General features: G+C 47.6%; 1 protein-coding gene across 1 annotated transcript in view; it reads right to left on the reverse strand.

Annotated features, from left to right (window-relative positions):
- adgrg6 (adhesion G protein-coupled receptor G6) overlaps positions 1–22,981 on the reverse strand; it is a 180,657-nt gene that overhangs the window by 155,467 nt on the left and 2,209 nt on the right. The gene's annotated exons all lie outside the window — the stretch shown is intronic.

The following is a 22,981-nucleotide window of genomic DNA, read 5'->3' on the forward strand; positions in this document are numbered from 1 at the left end:
GCTGCTTCTTTTCACCTGACAGTGAGGAGTTTCACCAGGGGACCGTGGCATTTGGGAGGATCACGCTATTCCCCCCAGTTCCCCCTCCCCCCTGAACAGGCACCCCGACCGACCAGATGAGACGCTAGTGCAGTGACCAGGACACATACCCACATCCAGCTTCCCACCCACAGACACGGAAAATTCTGTCTGTAGGGACGCCCAACCAAGCCAGACCTAACATGGGGATTTGAACCAGCAATCCCCATCTTTGTCGACAACGGAGTAAACCGCCACGCCGCCTGGGCGCCACCTCAAAATACTCTTTAAAGGGATACAATCACAACTTTCAACATTACATACTTCATACATTCCCACTACATACATGTTGTAGGGACAACACTCCATTAGCACTAGCCATCATACTGAGCTTTTGTGTCTTTTGTGTCTCTGATATGGCAACAGTGATGTCAACAGGGGACGCAATTTCAGCTTTTCAGAGACACACAGAAGAATGACTACCCAATATCATGCCTGCTTTTTCAAGTCAGGAGCCCTACTGCTTATCAGCTCTCTCTAGATCTTAGAGGAACCCCCAACAAACCACCAATTTGTGAGGAAAAAAAAGAAAGGCAGAGAGATGAAACAACAGCCACCACAACAGATCCACTGTATGTCAGTGTGTTTCTGCTGAGCTCTGACAGTTGAGTCTTCATGGACATAACTTCCCATATGGCTGCCTGAGGATGAAGACCAACATGAGCTTACAGAAGCACACTGTCAATGGACCTTCAAACTCACAACTGTATCGACAACAGCAGCACAACACAATCACATTTCATGATATCATGGAACGAATAAAAAAAGAGCAAGAAGAGGATGAAGAAGAGCAGAAAGAAAGAAAGAAGAGAAGGTGGGGAAGGGGTAAAGACTGAGTTGGACTGGGAAGAGCTGGTATGAGGATGAGTTTGAGAGGTGGTATAGAAGGTGAGGGAGGGAAAGAGGAGGGTGTAAAGAGGGGGAGAATGTTAGAGGGATGAGAAAGGAAGAAGAGGAGGAGAACAAGGGATTGGAAGAGTGTGTGAGGGCTGCTTACCGTTGGTGGTGGCATTAGTAGTGCGGATGATGTTAGTGGAGACAGTGGATGAGGTGGTGGGAGAGGGAGAGGCTGGTGGCAGAGCAACAAAGGGGTTGGCATGGGAGAGGGGGAGAGAGACAGGTGTGGGAGAGGATGATGAATGGTTATGAAGCTGGGAGATGGTATACGGTGCAGCTCTTCCAGTAACACCAAGTACAAATCCAACATGACTGTCAACCTACTGATAAATGAGGACATAGCTGAAGACATACAATTAAGGCCTACTTTTAACCCTAATTTACACTCAATGTGGATTACAATACTTAAAGGTACAAGTGGCACTTGCTGCACACAGCAGCTGTCTGAGCTGCTTCTGCTGTTGTTCTGGGCAGACTTCTTAAATTTTATTGGCATCAGGTCTCTCCATCCCTCAGACAGACACACAATACTGACCGATGTGAGATACCTCATGTTCCTTGTTGCCAGTCGAGTGCTCATATGGTTGCAGTACTCCACAATAGCCATGGCGGCACGACATTCATATTGTACCTTTAACAACCAGCCGTTGAAATCCTTACCCTGACCTTAACCACCGAAACTTAACCTCCTCTAATCTAATACCTAAACTACCATTTATTTATTTATTTTTGAATTTTTCCGTCTTTTCTCCCAATTGTACTTGGCCAATTGCCCCACTCTTCCGAGCCGTCCCGGTCTCTGCTCCACCCCCTCTGTGGTTCCGGGGAGGGCTGCAAACTACCACATATCTCCTCCCATACATGTGGAGTCACCAGCTGCTTCTTTTCACCTGACAGTGAGGAGTTGCACCAGGGGGATGTAGCACATGGGAGGATCACGCTATTTCCCACAGTTCCCCCTCCCCCTTGAACAGGCACCCTGAGTGAACAGAGGAGCCACTAGTGCAGCGACCAGGACATATACCAACAGCTGGCTTCCCACCCACAGACACGGACGATTGCGTCTGTAGGGACACCCGACTAAGCTGGAGGTAACACGGGGATTTGAACCGGCAATCCCCGTCTTGGTCAGCAACGGAATAGACTGCCACGCCGCTTGGGCGCCCCCCAAAATACTCTTTAAAGGGATACAATCACAACTTACAACATTACATATTTCATACATTCCCACTACATACATGTTGTAGGGACAACACTCCATTAGCACTAGCCATCATACTGAGCTTTTGTGTCTTTTGTGTCTCTGATATGGCAACAGTGATGTCAACAGGGGACGCAATTTCAGCTTTTCAGAGACACACAGAAGAATGACTACCCAATATCATGCCTGCTTTTTCAAGTCAGGAGCCCTACTGCTTATCAGCTCTCTCTAGATCTTAGAGGAACCCCCAACAGACCACCAATTTGTGAGGAAAAAAAAAGAAAGGCAGAGAGATGAAACAACAGCCACCACAACAGATCCACTGTATGTCAGTGGGTTTCTGCTGAGCTCTGACAGTTGAGTTTTCATGGACTCAACTTCCCATATGGCTGCCATGGGATGAAGACCAACTTGAGCTTACAGAAGCACACTGTCAATGGACCTTCAAACTCACAACTGTATCGACAACGGCAGCACAACACAATCACATTTCATAATATCATGGAATATGAGTAAAAAAAGAGCAAGAAGAGGATGGAGAAGAGCAGAAAGAAAGAAGAGAAGGTGGGGAAGGGGTATAGACTGAGTTGTACTGGAAAGAGCTGGTATGACGATGAGTTTGAGAGGTGTTATAGAAGGTGAGGGAGGGAAAGAGGAGGGTGTAAAGAGGGGGAGAATGTTAGAGGGATGAGAAAGGAAGAAGAGGAGGAGAACAAGAGATTGGAAGAGTGTGTGAGGGCTGCTTACCGTTGGTGGTGGCATTAGTAGTGCGGATGATGTTAGTGGAGACAGTGGATGAGGTGGTGGGAGAGGGAGAGGCTGGTGGCAGAGCAACAAAGGGGTTGGCATGGGAGAGGGGGAGAGAGACAGGTGTGGGAGAGGATGATGAATGGTTATGAAGCTGGGAGATGGTATACGGTGCAGCTCTTCCAGTAACACCAAGTACAAATCCAACATGACTGTCAACCTACTGATAAATGAGGACATAGCTGAAGACATACAATTAAGGCCTACTTTTAACCCTAATTTACACTCAATGTGGATTACAATACTTAAAGGTACAAGTGGCACTTGCTGCACACAGCAGCTGTCTGAGCTGCTTCTGCTGTTGTTCTGGGCAGACTTCTTAAATGTTATTGGCATCAGGTCTCTCCATCCCTCAGACAGACACACAATACGGACCGATGTGAGATACCTCATGTTCCTTGTTGTCAGTCGAGTGCTCATATGGTTGCAGTACTCCACAATAGCCATGGCGGCACGACATTCATATTGTACCTTTAACAACCAGCCTTTGAAATCCTTACCCTGACCTTAACCACCGAAACTTAACCACCTCTAATCTAATACCTAAACTACCATTTATTTAATTATTATTTGAATTTTTCCGTCTTTTCTCTCAATTCTACTTGGCCAATTACCCAACTCTTCCGAGCCGTCCCGGTCTCTGCTCCAACCCCTCTGCGGTTACGGGGAGGGCTGCAGACTACCACATGCCTCCTCCCATACAGGTGGAGTCACCAGCCGCTTCTTTTCACCTGACAGTGAGGAGTTTCACCAGGGGGACGTAGCACATGGGAGGATCATGCTATTCCCACCAGTTCCACCTCCCCCCTGAACAGGCACCCTGACCGACCAGATGAGACGCTAGTGCAGTGACCAGGACACATACCCACATCTGGCTTCCCACCCGCAGACACGGAAAATTGTGTCTGTAGGGACACCCAACCAAGCCAGACACAACATGGGGATTTGAACCGGCAATCCCCTTCTTGATCGGCAACGAAGTAAACTGCCACGCCGCCTGGGCGCCACCCAAAATACTCTTTAAAGGGATATAATCACAACTTACAACATTACATACTTCATACATTCCCACTACATACATGTTGTAGGGACAACACTCCATTAGCACTAGCCATCATACTGAGCTTTTGTGTCTTTTGTGTCTCTGATATGGCAACAGTGATGTCAACAGGGGACGCAATTTCAGCGACACACAGAAGACTGACTGCCCAATATCATGCCTGCTTTTTCAAGTCAGGAGCCCTACTGCTTATCAGCCTTCTCTAGCTCTTAGAGGAACCCCCAACAAACCACCAATTTGTGAGGAAAAAAAAGAAAGGCAGAGAGATGAAACAACAGCCACCACAACAGATCCACTGTATGTCAGTGGGTTTCTGCTGAGCTCTGACAGTTGAGTTTTCATGGACTCAACTTCCCATATGGCTGTCTGAGGATGAAGACCAACTTGAGCTTACAGAAGCACACTGTCAATGGACCTTCAAACTCACAACTGTATCGACAACGGCAGCACAACACAATCACATTTCATGATATCATGGAATATGAGTAAAAAAAGAGCAAGGAAAGGATGGAGAAGAGCAGAAAGAAAGAAGAGAAGGTGGGGAAGGGGTAAAGACTGAGTTGGACTGGGAAGAGCTGGTATGAGGATGAGTTTGAGAGGTGGTAAAGAAGGTGAGGGAGGGAAAGAGGAGGGTGTAAAGAGGGGGAGAATGTTAGAGGGATGAGAAAGGAAGAAGAGGAGGAGAACAAGGGATTGGAAGAGTGTGTGAGGGCTGCTTACCGTTGGTGGTGGCATTAGTAGTGTAGATGATGTTAGTGGAGACAGTGGATGAGGTGGTAGGAGAGGGAGAGGCTGGTGGCAGAGCAACAAAGGGGTTGGCATGGGAGAGGGGGAGAGAGACAGGTGTGGGAGAGGATGATGAATGGTTATGAAGCTGGGAGATGGTATACGGTGCAGCTCTTCCAGTAACACCAAGTACAAATCCAACATGACTGTCAACCTACTGATAAATGAGGACATAGCTGAAGACATACAATTAAGGCCTACTTTTAACCCTAATTTACACTCAATGTGGATTACAATACTTAAAGTTACAAGTGGCACTTGCTGCACACAGCGGCTGTCTGAGCTGCTTCTGCTGTTGTTCTGGGCAGACTTCTTAAATGTTATTGGCATCAGGTCTCTCCATCCCTCAGACAGACACACAATACTGACCGATGTGAGATACCTCATGTTCCTTGTTGTCAGTCGAGTGCTCATATGGTTGCAGTAGTCCACAATAGCCATGGCGGCACATCATTCATATTGTACCTTTAACAACCAGCCGTTGAAATCCTTACCCTGACCTTAACCACCGAAACTTAACCTCCTCTAATCTAATGCCTAAACTACAATTTATTTATTTATTTTTGAATTTTTCCGTCTTTTCTCCCAATTGTACTTGGCCAATTGCCCCACTCTTCCGAGCCGTCCCGGTCTCTGCTCCACCCCCTCTGTGGTTCCGGGGAGGGCTGCAAACTACCACATATCTCCTCCCATACATGTGGAGTCACCAGCTGCTTCTTTTCACCTGACAGTGAGGAGTTGCACCAGGGGGATGTAGCACATGGGAGGATCACGCTATTTCCCACAGTTCCCCCTCCCCCTTGAACAGGCACCCTGAGTGAACAGAGGAGCCACTAGTGCAGCGACCAGGACATATACCAACAGCTGGCTTCCCACCCACAGACACGGACGATTGCGTCTGTAGGGACACCCGACTAAGCTGGAGGTAACACGGGGATTTGAACCGGCAATCCCCGTCTTGGTCAGCAACGGAATAGACTGCCACGCCGCTTGGGCGCCCCCCAAAATACTCTTTAAAGGGATACAATCACAACTTACAACATTACATATTTCATACATTCCCACTACATACATGTTGTAGGGACAACACTCCATTAGCACTAGCCATCATACTGAGCTTTTGTGTCTTTTGTGTCTCTGATATGGCAACAGTGATGTCAACAGGGGACGCAATTTCAGCTTTTCAGAGACACACAGAGGACTGACTGCCCAATATCATGCCTGCTTTTTCAAGTCAGGAGCCCTACTGCTTATCAGCCTTCTCTAGATCTTAGAGGAACCCCCAACAGGCCACCAATTTGTGAGGAAAAAAAAGAAAGGCAGAGAGATGAAACAACAGCCACCACAACAGATCCACTGTATGTCAGTGGGTTTCTGCTGAGCTCTGACAGTTGAGTTTTCATGGACTCAACTTCCCATATGGCTGCCTGAGGATGACGACCAACATGAGCTTACAGAAGCACACTGTCAATGAACCTTCAAACTCACAACTGTATCGACAACGGCAGCACAACACAATCACATTTCATGATATCATGGAATATGAGTAAAAAAAGAGCAAGGAAAGGATGGAGAAGAGCAGAAAGAAAGAAGAGAAGGTGGGGAAGGGGTAAAGACTGAGTTGGACTGGGAAGAGCTGGTATGAGGATGAGTTTGAGAGATGTTATAGAAGGTGAGGGAGGGAAAGAGGAGGGTGTAAAGAGGGGGAGAATGTTAGAGGGATGAGAAAGGAAGAAGAGGAGGAGAACAAGGGATTGGAAGCGTGTGTGAGGGCTGCTTACCGTTGGTGGTGGCATTAGTAGTGCGGATGATGTTAGTGGAGACAGTGGATGAGGTGGTGGGAGAGGGAGAGGCTGGTGGCAGAGCAACAAAGGGGTTGGCATGGGAGAGGGGGAGAGAGAGAGAGAGACACAGGTGTGGGAGAGGATGATGAATGGTTATGAAGCTGGGAGATGGTATACGGTGCAGCTTTTCCAGTAACACCAAGTACAAATCCAACATGACTGTCAACCTACTGATAAATGAGGACATAGCTGAAGACATACAATTAAGGCCTACTTTTAACCCTAATTTACACTCAATGTGGATTACAACACTCAAAGGTACAAGTGGCACTTGCTGCACACAGCGGCTGTCTGAGCTGCTTCTGCTGTTGTTCTGGGCAGACTTCTTAAATGTTATTGGCATCAGGTCTCTCCATCCCTCAGACAGACATACAATACTGACCGATGTGAGATACCTCATGTTCCTTGTTGTCAGTCGAGTGCTCATATGGTTGCAGTACTCCACAATAGCCATGGTGGCACGCCATTCATATTGTACCTTTAACAACCAGCCGTTGAAATCCTTACCCTGACCTTAACCACCGAAACTTAACCTCCTCTAATCTAATACCTAAACTACCATTTATTTATTTATTTTTTGAATTTTTCCCTCTTTTCTCCCAATTGTACTTGGCCAATTACCCCACTCTTCCGAGCCGCCCCGGTCTCTGCTCCAACCCCTCTGCGGTTCCGGGGAGGGCTGCAGACTACCACATGCCTCCTCCCATACATGTGGAGTCACCAGCTGCTTCATTTCACCTGACAGTGAGGAGTTTCACCAGGGGGACATAGCACTTGGGAGGATCACGCTATTCCCACCAGTTGCACCTCCCCCTGAACAGGCACCCTGACCGACCAAAAGAGACGCTAGTGCAGTGGCCAGGACACACACCCACATCTGGCTTCCCACCCGCAGACACGGAAAATTGTGTCTGTAGGGACACCCAACCAAGCCAGACACAACATGGGGATTTGAACCGGCAATCCCCTTCTTGATCGGCAACGAAGTAAACTGCCACGCCGCCTGGGCGCCACCCAAAATACTCTTTAAAGGGATATAATCACAACTTACAACATTACATACTTCATACATTCCCACTACATACATGTTGTAGGGACAACACTCCATTAGCACTAGCCATCATACTGAGCTTTTGTGTCTTTTGTGTCTCTGATATGGCAACAGTGATGTCAACAGGGGACGCAATTTCAGCGACACACAGAAGACTGACTGCCCAATATCATGCCTGCTTTTTCAAGTCAGGAGCCCTACTGCTTATCAGCCTTCTCTAGCTCTTAGAGGAACCCCCAACAAACCACCAATTTGTGAGGAAAAAAAAGAAAGGCAGAGAGATGAAACAACAGCCACCACAACAGATCCACTGTATGTCAGTGGGTTTCTGCTGAGCTCTGACAGTTGAGTTTTCATGGACTCAACTTCCCATATGGCTGTCTGAGGATGAAGACCAACTTGAGCTTACAGAAGCACACTGTCAATGGACCTTCAAACTCACAACTGTATCGACAACGGCAGCACAACACAATCACATTTCATGATATCATGGAATATGAGTAAAAAAAGAGCAAGGAAAGGATGGAGAAGAGCAGAAAGAAAGAAGAGAAGGTGGGGAAGGGGTAAAGACTGAGTTGGACTGGGAAGAGCTGGTATGAGGATGAGTTTGAGAGGTGGTAAAGAAGGTGAGGGAGGGAAAGAGGAGGGTGTAAAGAGGGGGAGAATGTTAGAGGGATGAGAAAGGAAGAAGAGGAGGAGAACAAGGGATTGGAAGAGTGTGTGAGGGCTGCTTACCGTTGGTGGTGGCATTAGTAGTGTAGATGATGTTAGTGGAGACAGTGGATGAGGTGGTAGGAGAGGGAGAGGCTGGTGGCAGAGCAACAAAGGGGTTGGCATGGGAGAGGGGGAGAGAGACAGGTGTGGGAGAGGATGATGAATGGTTATGAAGCTGGGAGATGGTATACGGTGCAGCTCTTCCAGTAACACCAAGTACAAATCCAACATGACTGTCAACCTACTGATAAATGAGGACATAGCTGAAGACATACAATTAAGGCCTACTTTTAACCCTAATTTACACTCAATGTGGATTACAATACTTAAAGTTACAAGTGGCACTTGCTGCACACAGCGGCTGTCTGAGCTGCTTCTGCTGTTGTTCTGGGCAGACTTCTTAAATGTTATTGGCATCAGGTCTCTCCATCCCTCAGACAGACACACAATACTGACCGATGTGAGATACCTCATGTTCCTTGTTGTCAGTCGAGTGCTCATATGGTTGCAGTAGTCCACAATAGCCATGGCGGCACATCATTCATATTGTACCTTTAACAACCAGCCGTTGAAATCCTTACCCTGACCTTAACCACCGAAACTTAACCTCCTCTAATCTAATGCCTAAACTACAATTTATTTATTTATTTATTGTCCCTCTTTTTCTTCCAATTGTACTTAGCCAATTACCCCGCTCTGCTGAGCCGTCCTGGTCGCTGCTCCACCTGGTCTGCGGCTCCGGGGAGGGCTGCAGACTACCACATGCCTCCTCCCATACATGTGGAGTCACCAGCCGCTTCTTTTCACCTGACAGTGTGGAGTTTCACCAGCGGGACATAGCGCGTGGGAGGATCACGCTATTCCCCCCAGTCCCCCATTAAATAATGCCTGCCAGAAAATCAACAAACGTAGCAGAAGACGAAACATCAGCTGGTACAACCCACCCTACAGTGACACCGTGGCCACAAACATTGGTAAGCAGTTTGTGAACTTTTGGATAAGTGCTTTACGCCGGACCACCAACTGAGGAAGATGTTCAATAGGAACACCATCAAAATTAGTTACAGCTGCATGCCCAACATTCAACACAATACCGTCCCACAACACGAGACTCATCAACAAATCAATGACACCTTCATCACAACCGGACTCCCCTGGATGCAACTGTCGTGTGAACGACTCACGCCCCCTCGAGGGAAAATGCCAGACGAAGGGAGGTATCTACCAAGCTACGATGATGAGAGATGACAACAGCAAAATAGAGACATACGTGGGTCTAACAGAGGGGCCATTCAAACAGAGGTTTAATGCACATGTGTGTAGCTTCAGAAACAACCGTTTAAAGAATGTCACATCTTTAAGCCCTTATATTTGGTCATTAGTGGACAGAAACATTAATTATTCAACCACCTGGAAAATCCCCTCAAAGAACAAAACATATTCACCCAGTAGTAAAATGTGTAATCTGTCTCACTGACAAGTATTTTATCATCTGCAAACCACAAATGTCCACACTGAATAACAGGAATGAACTGGCCAGCAGATGCAGACATAGATATAAGCACCTATTTTGTAATTATATATAAATCATGACAATACACAAATACCAACAACCCCCCCCCCATTGGACCGTTAGCGATCGCGTGTTTTTGAATGTTGCACCTCTCCCTTCCCCATTGAACGCTGTGCACGTGATGTGCATGATGAGACAATAAATGGTGTGTTCTTTCCTCCTGTAGCTTTACTGACCCCTGATGATGCTTATCACATGAAACAGGCCTGTACTGTCCCATAAACGATTTACTTATATATATGTATATATATATATATATATATATATATATATGTATATAAAATCCAGAAGATGAACGATAGATAGATAGATAGATAGATAGATAGATAGATAGATAGATAGATAGATAGATAGATAGATAGATAGATCCAAAAAGACGCCAAATTTACAGAGATAATAAAAACCATCAGATCTGATTCATCAATAATCCAGATGGTAGTCAACAATCACAGAAAAGGTTTTAATCATATTGAGACCTTTGGGTGACAGAGTGCCAAGTGTGTAAATTTAAAAAGCCTCTCCTAAGAAGGTTATCTGTGTCACCCCCTCGTCTAGTTGTAGACACATGTTCGATACCAGTGTATCTCAGAGTGGCTGGATTATGCTTAAGAACACTGAAGTGGACTGCTAATGGATTTTTTGATTGTTTTTTTCTTATGTTGCTTCCATGTTCAGCAATGCGAGTTTTTAGACAATGCTGAGTCTTTCCAATGTAGGCAAGGCCACATGGGTATATGATCGAATAAATAATGTCTTCGGTAGTGCAAGTAATGAAACCTTTTATTAAGTATTATTAATATTACATTTCCTTTATTAATCCCCTTGGGGCAATTGAGTTACTGCAAATTAACCCATGCTAGCTGTGGTCTGTGTAGCTAGGAGCAGTGGGCTGCCACCTTCATGCTGCGCCTGGGCACCAACTCCAGTTCTTTTGCCATTGCCTTGCTCGGGGGCACAGGCAGCAGTATTAACCCTAACATGCATGTCTTTTTGATGGTGGGGCAAACCGGAGCACCTGCAGAAAACCCACCACAGACACGGGGAAAACATGCAAACGCCACACAGAGGACGACCCAGGATGACCCCCAAGGTTGGCCAACTCTGGGGTTCAAACCCAGGACCTTCTAGCTGTGAGGCGACAGCGCTAACCACTGGGCCACCATGCCGCACTTTTACCTGGGACTGTTGACACTTCGAGGGGACATTACGTTGTGCGCAACGTGCACACCTGTAACTGCTATCAGGGACAGAAGAGAGGACATGTGGTGGTCTTCGTTGTCGTTGGTCTGCTCTCACAATAAGGTCGCTCGCGTATGTTAGGTGAGCGCTTCTAAACCAAGCGTGGGGGGCCTTGAAAGGATTTCTTAGAGTCGGGGTCTGAACTCAAACTGCACCTGTGTCTTGTCGTGGTGTTTCCCTAACGGAGTGAACTGTAGACTGCAGGACAACCTGCCCTCTGCTGCCCCCTGCTGCCCTCTGCTGCGCTGCTGTGGAGACGCGCACTCTGGTCAACATGTCGAACCCGGCGCTGTGGATCCGGCTGGCCGCACAGCCTCTTTCCCTGAGGCTCGCCGTTACAGCAGAGCTTGGTAGACCCTAATAAACGCCGTATCCCGCTAAAGTGACTGGTAGGCAGACTCCTTTGTAGAGGACTAGGATGAAAGCTTTTACCACGTAAGAGAAGGTCTTTATCTGTGGGGTTTCTATACAAGACCCCTTTCTGCTAGACGGGTTTTGTGGGCGGAGCTTAGCTGGACGCAAACATCCACACATAGTGTAACTTTAGCTTAGCTTACTTAGCTGATATGAAGTGTGCGCTACAAACACCAGCATTTCTGATGATCTCCTCGGCCCAGTCCTTCCGTCTCACCGCGTGTGACCGCAGCTGTCTCCGATCTTGTTGACTGGGAGTGGCGGCTGGTATGCGGTAAAACTTCAAGTTTAGTTTGTTACTTCTTCGATTCTGGCCCCCAGAAACACAGCATGAAGACACGCTGGCTAACGTTAGCTAGATGATGTCCGCTGCCCGAGGACGTGATTCCTATTTAACGTTGCCGCTTCCGGCTGTTTTGCCGCCAGCTGACGCCCTGACGTCATCATTACGTAGCTCTAAAAGGATAGCGATCAGTACGTCACGATCTTTTGGGCATCCGGGTGGGGTAGCGGTCTATTCCGTCGCCTAGCAACACGGGATGGATCCCCGCGTTACCCCCGGCTTGGTCGGGCATCCCTACAGACGCAGCTGGCCGTGTTTGCGGGTGCGGGTATGTGTCCTGGTCGCTGCACCAGCGCCTCCTCTGGTCGGTCGGGGCGCCCCCCCAGATCGGCAGAGAGGGGGTGGAGCAGCGCCCGGGACGGCTCAAAAAGCGCGGGGGGATTTGCCAGACACAATGTGGGAGAAAAGGGGGGGAGAAAAGGGGGGAGGGGGAAATATGACGGTCTTTAGAAATGAAAAGACGGAGAGAACGAACGTTAGAGCGGCCATAAGTCACAGTGGCAGGACAATGGTGACTGTTTTCATGAAGAACTTGTGGAGTTCATGTTCTGTGCCCAGCCAAAGGAGGGAAATATCAGTTTCCCTCCCCACAGGACTGATAGAAAGACGAGGATTCACATGTTGAACCCACAAACCAATCTGCATAATTAGTGTTTCCCACGGGCCTGGAATACACTTGTGGCGGCGGCGGAGGGAGAGAGGGAGGGCGGGCCGCCATTACCCGCCGGCGCACAACCGGTCTGCGACGCGCCACCAACAACAAGCAGGCGTGACCTTTAACCCAATGAACAATGAGCGGTCTAACCTTAGCTGGTCTGTCTTTCTCACCGCCATAGCCCGGAAAGAAAACAGTGGTGCCCCCTTACCCGCGGGGGACATGTCCCAGGACCCCCGGCGGATGCCTGAAGCCGCGGACAGTACGGAGCCCTATAGACGCTGTAGCAGCGGGGGGCAGCGCACACAGCGCGGACACGCTGGCCGACGGGACGGGACGGGACGGGACGAGCCGCGCCCCGGGACGTCAGAAGAGCAGGTTTGAGGACTAGGATGTGGAGGAGCTTGGAAAACTTCCTGCTGCAGTCCACAAAGTGGTGTTTTTGTGGGGGAAATACTGATATGATGGATATTTGGAGAGAGGCAGCGAGAGGGAGAACATGAACACTGCCCCTGCTGGACTAAAGACTGAAGAAACCAAAACAGCCAGACAAACACACACACACACACACTCTCACACAAACACACTCACACGCACACACACACACACTCTCACACACACACACACACACACACTCTCACACACATACTCACACACACTCACACACACACACACTCTCACACACTCACACTCACACACACACACACACACAGCTCTTCCAGTGAGAGAGGTCAGTGTGTGTGCGGCGTCAGAACAGAAGTTCGAGGTGTGGCGTGTAGCTCAGTGGCCAGAGATCAGCTGGTCTTGGAGTGTTGTGTTGCCAGAGATCAGCTGGTCTTGGAGTGTTGTGTTGCCAGAGATCAGTGTTGTGTTGCCAGAGATCAGCTGGTCTTGCAGTGTTGTGTTGCCAGAGATCAGCTGGTCTTGCAGTGTTGTGTTGCCAGAGATCAGCTGGTCTTGGAGTGTTGTGTTGCCAGAGATCAGCTGGTCTTGGAGTGTTGTGTTGCCAGAGATCAGCTAGTCTTGGAGTGTTGTGTTGCCAGAGATCAGCTAGTCTTGGAGTGTTGTGTTGCCAGAGATCAGCTAGTCTTGGAGTGTTGTGTTGCCAGAGATCAGCTGGTCTTGGAGTGTTGTGTTGCCAGAGATCAGCTGGTCTTGGAGTGTTGTGTTGCCAGAGATCAGCTGGTCTTGTAGTGTTGTGTTGCCAGAGATCAGCTGGTCTTGGAGTGTTGTGTTGCCAGAGATCAGCTGGTCTTGGAGTGTTGTGTTGCCAGAGATCAGCTAGTCTTGGAGTGTTGTGTTGCCAGAGATCAGCTAGTCTTGGAGTGTTGTGTTGCCAGAGATCAGCTGGTCTTGGAGTGTTGTGTTGCCAGAGATCAGCTGGTCTTGGAGTGTTGTGTTGCCAGAGATCAGCTGGTCTTGCAGTGTTGTGTTAACACATTTGTGGTTGGATGTGCTCTGGGAAGCAGGACACATCCAGACTTCTGCTGCCTTGCTGAAAGGCATCTCCTGTATAGATCGTCCTCATGAGGCTGAACGCATGTCTCACATGTGCCCACCATGAAGTTGGTCCAGCATCCCTGAGTTCTTGAGCCCAGGGCCAGATGTGAGGTGCCTAGTCTTTGTTAAACCATTACTGTGTGTTGTTCCTCTTTGTGAGGCTGAAAATACTGTGCGTCTGTCCAACATGACTGAATGTCCAGTTGGTGAATGGAGTTCAGCCGACTTGAATGTCTTTCTGTTCACGTTGCAGAGGAGGATAAACCACGGTGTGTTGTGTGTTTGTTGTAGTATGGCAGTCACACACATCTAGTGGTGCACTTGTCTTGGACACATCTTCAGTGATGGTGCCTGTCTTTCTTTTTGTAAATAACTTTTATTCCATTAGGCCTGTCATTTGATAAGAAGTTACCGTCAAATGTCTGAGGAACGGTATATTATGTAATTAGTTGTACACCGCTAAGAGTGTAGTTGTCATTTAATGTTACACTGCTAAAACTGTAGTTATTTAATTTGTTTTGTACACTGCCGACATAGTGTACTTATTGAATTTTACATTGCTGAAAGAGTGTAGTTATTTAATTTGTTTTGTACACTGCTAAAATAATGTAGTTATTCAAATTTACACTGCTGAAAGACTGCACTAATGCTTGATTTGAGGATACAATAAATGTGCCAAAAATATCAAAAGTTTCGAAACATATCTATTGTGTTTTATTGTTCCACCACTTACGTTCTATTATAGTGATAATGGCTACAACAAGATGACATTTGAGCATTGTCTTGTCTCACAGTGTGCCACAGCGACGCTAAAATAATGTGTACATTAATAAGAGCATATTGAAGCCAAAAAAGTAACGCAAAAGTTACTTTCCCTTGTAACTAATTACTTTTATAATGCAGTAACTCAGTTAGTAACTGTTACTTTTTGAGAGCAGTAACTAGTAACTGTAACTAATTACTAATTTTCAGTAGCTTGCCCAACACTGAGCACAACACAATCAAATTTCATGATATGATGGAATATGAGTAAAAAATTAGCAAGAAGAGGATGGAGAAGAGGAGAAGGTGGGGAAGGGGTAAAAATTGAGTTGTACTGGAAAGAGCTGGTTTGAGTATGAAGGGTGTTGTTGTAGGAGAAGGGTGTAAAGAGGGGGAGAATGTTAGAGGGATGAGAAAGGTAGAAGAGGAGGAGAAGAAGGGATTGGAAGAGTGTGTGAGGGCTGCTTACCGTTGGTGGTGGCATTAGTAGTGTAGATGATGTTAGTGGAGACAGTGGACGAGGTGGTGGGAGAGGGAGAGGCTGATGGCAGAGCAACAAAGGGGTTGGCATGGGAGAGGGGGAGAGAGAGAGAGGGAGGGAGGGAGGGAGGATGATGAATGGTCATGATGCTGGGAGATGCTATACGGTGCAGCTTTTCCAATAACACCAAGTACAAATCCAGACCAGTATCACCGAGAAATATTCAGGTACAACTTATCTACTACTACTACTTTCGGCTGCTCCCGTTAGGGGTCGCCACAGCGGATCATCCGTTTCCATTTCTTTCAGGTACAACTTATCTGCAGATCCCAAAATACCATGACTGTCAACATACTGATACACCAGGACATAGCTGAAGACAAACGCTTAGGTTTTGTTTTTGTTTTTTGTTTTTTTCACCCCTTTTTTCCCCAATTGTATACGGCCAATTACCCCACTCTTCTGAGCCGTCCCGGTCTCTGCTCCACCCTCTCTGCCGATCCGGGGAGGGCTGCAGACCACCACATGCCTCCTCCCATACAGGTGGAGTCACCAGCCGCTTCTTTTCACCTGACAGTGAGGAGTTTCACCAGGGGGATGTAGCGCGTGGGACGATCACGCTATTCCCCCCAGTTCCCCCTCCCCCTTGAGCAGGCACCCCGACCGACCAGAGGAGGCGCTAGTACAGCGACCAGGACACATACCCACAGACACGGACAATTGTGTCTGTAGGGACGCCCAACCACACCGGAGGTAACACGGGGATTTGAACCGGCGATCCCCGTCTTGGTCGACAACGGAGTAGACCGCCACACCGCCTGGGCGCCCCTCAAAATACTCTTTAAAGGGATACAATCACAACTTTCAACATTACATACTTCATACATTCCCACTACATACATGTTATAGGGACAACACTCCATTAGCACTAGCCATCATACTGAGCTTTTGTGTCTTTTGTGTCTCTGATATGACAACAGTGATGTCAACAGGGGACGCAATTTCAGCTTTTCAGCGACACACAGAAGACTGACTGCCCAATATCATGCCTGCTTTTTCAAGTCAGGAGCCCTACTGCTTATCAGCTCTCTCTAGATCTTAGAGGAACCCCCAACAAACCACCAATTTGTGAGGAAAAAAAAGAAAGGCAGAGAGATGAAACAACAGCCACCACAACAGATCCACTGTATGTCAGTGGGTTTCTGCTGAGCTCTGACAGTTGAGTCTTCATGGACTCAACTTCCCATATGGCTGCCATGGGATGAAGACCAACTTGAGCTTACAGAAGCACACTGTCAATGGACCTTCAAACTCACAACTGTATCGACAACGGCAGCACAACACAATCACATTTCATGATATCATGGAATATGAGTAAAAAAAGAGCAAGAAAAGGATGGAGAAGAGCAGAAAGAAAGAAGAGAAGGTGGGGAAGGGGTAAAGACTGAGTTGGACTGGGAAGAGCTGGTATGAGGATGAGTTTGAGAGGTGGTATAGAAGGTGAGGGAGGGAAAGAGGAGGGTGTAAAGAGGGGGAGAATGTTAGAGGGATGAGAAAGGAAGAAGAGGAGGAGAACAAGGGATTGGAAGAGTGTGTGAGGGCTGCTTACCGTTGGTGGTGGCATTAGTAGTGTGGATGATGTTAGTGGAGACAGTGGATGAGGTGGTGGGAGAGGGAGAGGCTGGTGGCAGAGCAACAAAGGGGTTGGCATGGGAGAGAGAGAGAGACACAGGTGTGGGAGAGGATGATGAATTGTTATGAAGCTGGGAGATGGTATATGGTGCAGCTCTTCCAGTAACACCAAGTACAAATCCAACATGACTGTCAACCTACTGATAAATGAGGACATAGCTGAAGACATACAATTAAGGCCTACTTTTAACCCTAATTTACACTCAATGTGGATTACAATACTCAAAGGTACAAGTGGCACTTGCTGCACACAGCAGCTGTCTGAGCTGCTTCTGCTGTTGTTCTGGGCAGACTTCTTAAATGTTATTGGCATCAGGTCTCTCCATCCCTCAGACAGACATACAATACTGACCGATGTGAGATACCTCATGTTCCTTGTTGTCAGTCGAGTGCTCATATGGTTGCAGTACTCCACAATAGCCATGGCGGCACGACATTCATATTGTACCTTTAACAACCAGCCTTTGAAATCCTTACCCTGACCTTAACCACCGAAACTTAACCTCCTCTAATCTAATGCCTAAACTACCAATTTTAACCTAAATACTACACTTAGCCATCTCTAATCAAGTAATACTATAGCAGATGATGATGTCAGATGTCCTCAACTACATCCTCATTCATCGATACGTTGAAAGCCACCGTATTCATGCAAACAACTTGATTTCATACATTGTCGTCTTGCAAGACCAGATGTTTAAAAGCACATATACGCATTCTGACGAACTGCAAACAAGTGGTATACGAAGGTTGTGTCTGTGAGACCGAGCTGTCCACATCAGCTAGCAGGTAGCGTTGGCACAAACACAGGAAGATGCAATGTTCAAGAGCTGGTTGATGAGTTCTGTAAAGCTTCAGAAAGGATGGTAAAGCTAGGACACCAGATGGACGTGAAACACGTGGGACAAGCTTAGAACCAGGTGCTGAGTGAAATAAGCTGTCGTGTGGGCAAAATGAAGTTGCACTCTCTGAAACGCTGAGGCGGGGAACTGGTTCACATCTTGTTCTCCGGAGCCGCTTGTGATCCTGCTGACCTGAGAGGGAACCTCGCCAGGACAAGTTCTCTGTGTTCCCAGCCAAGTCAAATTGTATTTGTGAAGCCCTAAAACACAATCCAGTCCTGGAGGGCTTTTCAACCACACTAGCATTTCTCAAACATACAATAACAGAACAGCGGCTAACGTACAACCCTCCCATTTCGTCCCGTTTCTTTTACTCCGTGGGTTTCTATTCCTGGCTGTCTTTTCAGAAAACCAATCTACCAAGAAGAGTCGACCACCCTTCCACCCATAACAGTTCTGACCGCTGCCTCTTACCCCTCGTGTTGTCCACACATTCTGTGCACTGCCCTTGTCTCAAGGCTCATTTATGACCCGCCTTCAATAAACCTCTAAATTATCCATCCATGCATCCATCAATCCATCCATGCATCCATCCATCCATCCATCCATCCATGCATCCATTATCTGAACCGTTTATCCTGCTCCCAGGGTCGCGGAGATGCTGGAGCCTATCCCAGCAGTCACTGGGCGGCAGGCGGGAAGACACCCTGGACAGGCCGCTAGTCCATCACAGGACCAACATGCTGACGCCCACGCATGCACACACACACACACACACACACAGACACACACACACAGACACACACACACACACACACACACACACACACACACAACTAGGGACAATGTAGTACGGTGATTCAGCTGACCTACATGTCTTTGGACTGCGGGAGGAAACCGGAGCCCCCGGAGGAAACCCACTCAGACACGGGGACAACATGCAAACTCCAAGGTTGGACTACCCCGGGGTTTGAACCCAGAACCTTCTTGCTGTGAGGCGACTGCGCTAACCACTGCACCACCATGCTGCCCCACCTCTGATTTAAAGCAACTTCATTTAATTTTAAACCCACAATCTATTTTGCACGAAGAAAGAAGCTGTCGGTCACCACAAACTGTGTGACTACCTGGGTTTTCCCTCTTCACAGTGCAGAAAGACTGCATTTCATCAGCGGACACCCCTCGTTTTTATAGGGTCACACATGACCCAACATGTCTTAAGGTCACACATGACCCCAAGACAATCTTAGTACCCGAGTGGTGTACAGCTTTCATGGAAATATGAACAAAAACAATGCTTCAGTGTTTCTAATGCTGGGGTCTCTCTAGGAGAAGTCATCACATTTCAGGCTGAAAAAAGAGATCATTTAGAGTTTTGCCTCTGCTGTTACGCTGTTATGGGCCGTAAGACTACAGAAGGGTTCAAATAGATTTTCTAGAAACAAACTGCGGATTCTACAGGCGGAAGTGGGTCATTTTACTTACTTACAGGGAAATCACACTCTTCAAGAGTTTTCCTAAAGCAAGGCACATTATCCTAAAATATGACAGACCTCTCCATCATTATCAACACGGCATCGCTTTCAAGACCCGAGAGAAGCCACTGTGGCAGTTGAACGTGAAATGCTGATTTCTTAGCCTGCACCCTGTGAAAGAAAGTGGCTACCGAGTCAACATTTCTCTCATGGCCTACTGACTTGCTCAGGAGGCCGTATTCTGGATCATAGGTCACAGCTGAATTCTCCCATGAGTTTGGCCCCATAAAAAACTGACCTTTGAAGAATGTTGCTCTCCGCAGGTCAGTGTAGTGTGAGAAGTGACATTTAGGGTGGGATGCCGGGTCAGTTCTGCAAACTGACCCCATGCTGCTGTTCTGATCGTTATCATGGTATTCATGGCAAAACGCTGCGGCAATTCCTATTGGTGCCCCAGACTGCATGACTTCCTGGGAAGCAAAGGTCACTGGCAAGGATGCCTGGTGTGACCTTCCCCTGAGACAATAGGCACACTTGCATCCAAGGTTTGAAAAAAGAATTAAGCAGATAATTGTCACAAAATAAACAAACGTGAACAAAGGTCAATTTCCTTCAAATATTTTTAAGCCAGTAAAACCCTGAATGTGGGTCTACATTTCCAACATCATGTTACCATCATGGCTGGATTAACCCGCCAAGATGGCCCAGGTCAAAATGTAATATGGGCCCCGACAACCCGACGACTGCCCACTCTCTGCCCGCTGTGCATGTACAAAGAGTGGACATGGGCTCGACTTAAGGCCCCTGTCATTTAAGCTGATATTGTGTTTAAATGGTGTATATTCCCACGAAAATTGCACTTCATCTAATGATTATAAACTAACTGATATATGGTGGACCTGGAGTCTCAGGGGCAGCTGCCCACTTTGCCCCGTCAGTCATCCAGCCTTGCTTACCATCCGCCATTAAGATGAAGAAACAGCTGATCATGTGACTGAAGTCTATTCCCATTTCCAGTTTTAATTGAGCAAATGCATTTCCACTGCAACTTACCTGCATTTCTTTAAATCAAATACAAAGTTTATCCATACAAACACTCGTTAGTTTCAGGGATGTTATTCGGTATTTGCCATTCCCATCAAGCATTTCATAGTCCAAATGACAAAATTCAGATGAAACACTTGGACGGAAACGTGGTTACTGACAGTGACATTACTATAATTTCCCTATTTGTGAAATCAGCGAGGGACAGGGGCAAAGGAACTGACCTCCGCTCAGTTCACACACTCAATCTACCCCAGGAATACTTTTCCTTCAAGAGGAACAACAACAACAACAAAAATCTTGTTCCCCATGCAGCTGGAGGTCCACTGAAGAGATCAGCGGGCAGAGCGTGGGTCTGGGGACACGGCGTGTCTGAATTCAATGTGCCTTTTCCAATAAAGGAATGTGCGTCATTCATATGTGAGAGGAACAGGGTGTGAAGTATAACACAGACCAGAAGCTTTTCAAATGTCAGACATGCTCTGCTCGTTCTGGTCTCAGGGTATTTCAACTCCTGAAAGGGTTTTGAGACCAAGAGGAGTCGATTCATCGGTCTCCTTTTCAGCAGACCCATCTTTCCAACCTGCCCTCTGACCCCGCGGGTCTCTGGCCGCGGTACTCTCTGAATTTCCCTTCTGTATTTCATGTTCATCTCACCTATATTATAACCCATGCGGTTTTAAACCTGAGGGAGGGTCCGTCTCCTACATTGTTTTTCCAACAGTGATTTGGATTCCAGCGCTCCACACCCGCCTCTAATGGAACAGGCTGTTTGGGTGACGATTAATATAACAAAAGCACGGTCCACTACTCTGACTGGCCGGCAGCACTGCCAGCCTCGCCCCCTCCCCTGACAGAAACCACTGCTACTCAAGCAGGGGCCACCTTGCTCTCGGCATGGGTCACGCTTTGTGAACTCTAGCTCGATTTCTGCCAGTGTGACGTCACTCTGAGGGACAATTCTGATTGGCTTGTTCAAACAGTGCTATTTGGCCCCATGAAGATTAGCCAGTCAAACAGAAGTTAAGTGCTGTTAAAACATGTAAATGGTGACAAATATCCACCCCAACACTGTTTCCCATAATAACACCCCCATTTCGAGCACTAAAGTGACAGTTTCTAGGAGATGAGAGCGACCCTTGTCGTTTGGGAGGAAGAGATGTGAAAACAGGGTCAGTCAATCTCTCATCTCCTTTCTCTGCTGGTTTCATTCAGCAGAGTTTGATGAGCCACACCACAGCCCTTTGGAAGTGAGTGACGAGCCCTTAAGACCCTTAACAAAATCCTCCAGAATCCTCTCTGGGAGGTTAAGGGTTAATTAAAAGGCCCAGCCAATTTGCAGCTTTGAAAGAGCGGGGGACTACGGAGCAGGGCCCTGCGCAGGACTGTTAGCTTAGTCTCACTCCCGCTGAAGTTTTTACCATTACCACCTGCTCCCAAATGTGCGTCCACTCCCGTCTGCACCCGCAAACAGTCCCACCATCCACGCCCACACAAGGATGCTCCGTCGGCTTTGTGTCTTCTCCATCCCACCGGAAAACACATTATTTCACTTGAATAACTGGCCTGACACCTGCGGGGCCTGTGCTCGCCCCTCGGTGTGTCTGGATTTCAGTGGCTGGGTGAGGCAGAGCATCTGTTACATCACACTCGCCATATTTAGCAGCTACATGAACAATGCGTTCATCTACATGAACTATGTCAAGAAAGCCTTCCCAGAAGACTAAGTTGGCTAGAGGTATACTGTCATTCTTTTGACGGATTGATTGACTGATTGATCGCGATCGACTGATTCTTCTATAGAATTAAGGCATGCATTACCCAGGATCACAGGAAGCAAATTTGTCAGTCAACCTTTTTATCTGCTTTGGACCCTGTTGGGTTAATCTATATGCACTCTCCTGTCTCTACTCTGAACCGTCTCAATGCAGTCCATCATTCCGTCCTGAGGTTCCCAACGGGGACGGCTATCGAACACATTGTCGTGTACTACATGAGAAAGTGGGCCGGCAGTCGCTGCCACTGCATTCTCCTTATTTACCAAGCAATACCTTACACGTCTTTCTAACCACGGTTCATTTCCACGCTGCACTCGGTCCCGAGACCGTCTGGTCCTCGAAAGTCACCATGTGAACACCAAGGCTGGGACCCTGGCTTCTAATACTACGCTCCACCCACGTGGAACCATGTGCAGGAGCTTTTAAACTGAGACAAGCTAAGCCCTCTTAATGACATCCGAGTTGGCTGGCAGAGCTGAGGTGGTCCCTTCCGATGACGTCTCTTCTCTGGCCCGTTTCATGTAGGACCGCTTGACGCGAGCCGCAATTCTGGTGTGCTTTTACTGCTTTTACACGGGTTGTAATCAGGGCGTTTTCTGAAAAGACGGCTGCCTCAGTGGCCCTACCTGTTCACATAAAGGAGACAACGTAAATAAAAGGATGACAAAACCGCTAAACAAAACAAGCTCATCATCCAATATCCCCCCAGTGTAAAGAAACCCATCGATAAAACGGTTTTTTAAGT

The sequence above is a fragment of the Lampris incognitus genome, chromosome 15 (genome assembly GCF_029633865.1).
Source record: "Lampris incognitus isolate fLamInc1 chromosome 15, fLamInc1.hap2, whole genome shotgun sequence".
NCBI lineage: Eukaryota > Metazoa > Chordata > Actinopteri > Lampriformes > Lampridae > Lampris > Lampris incognitus.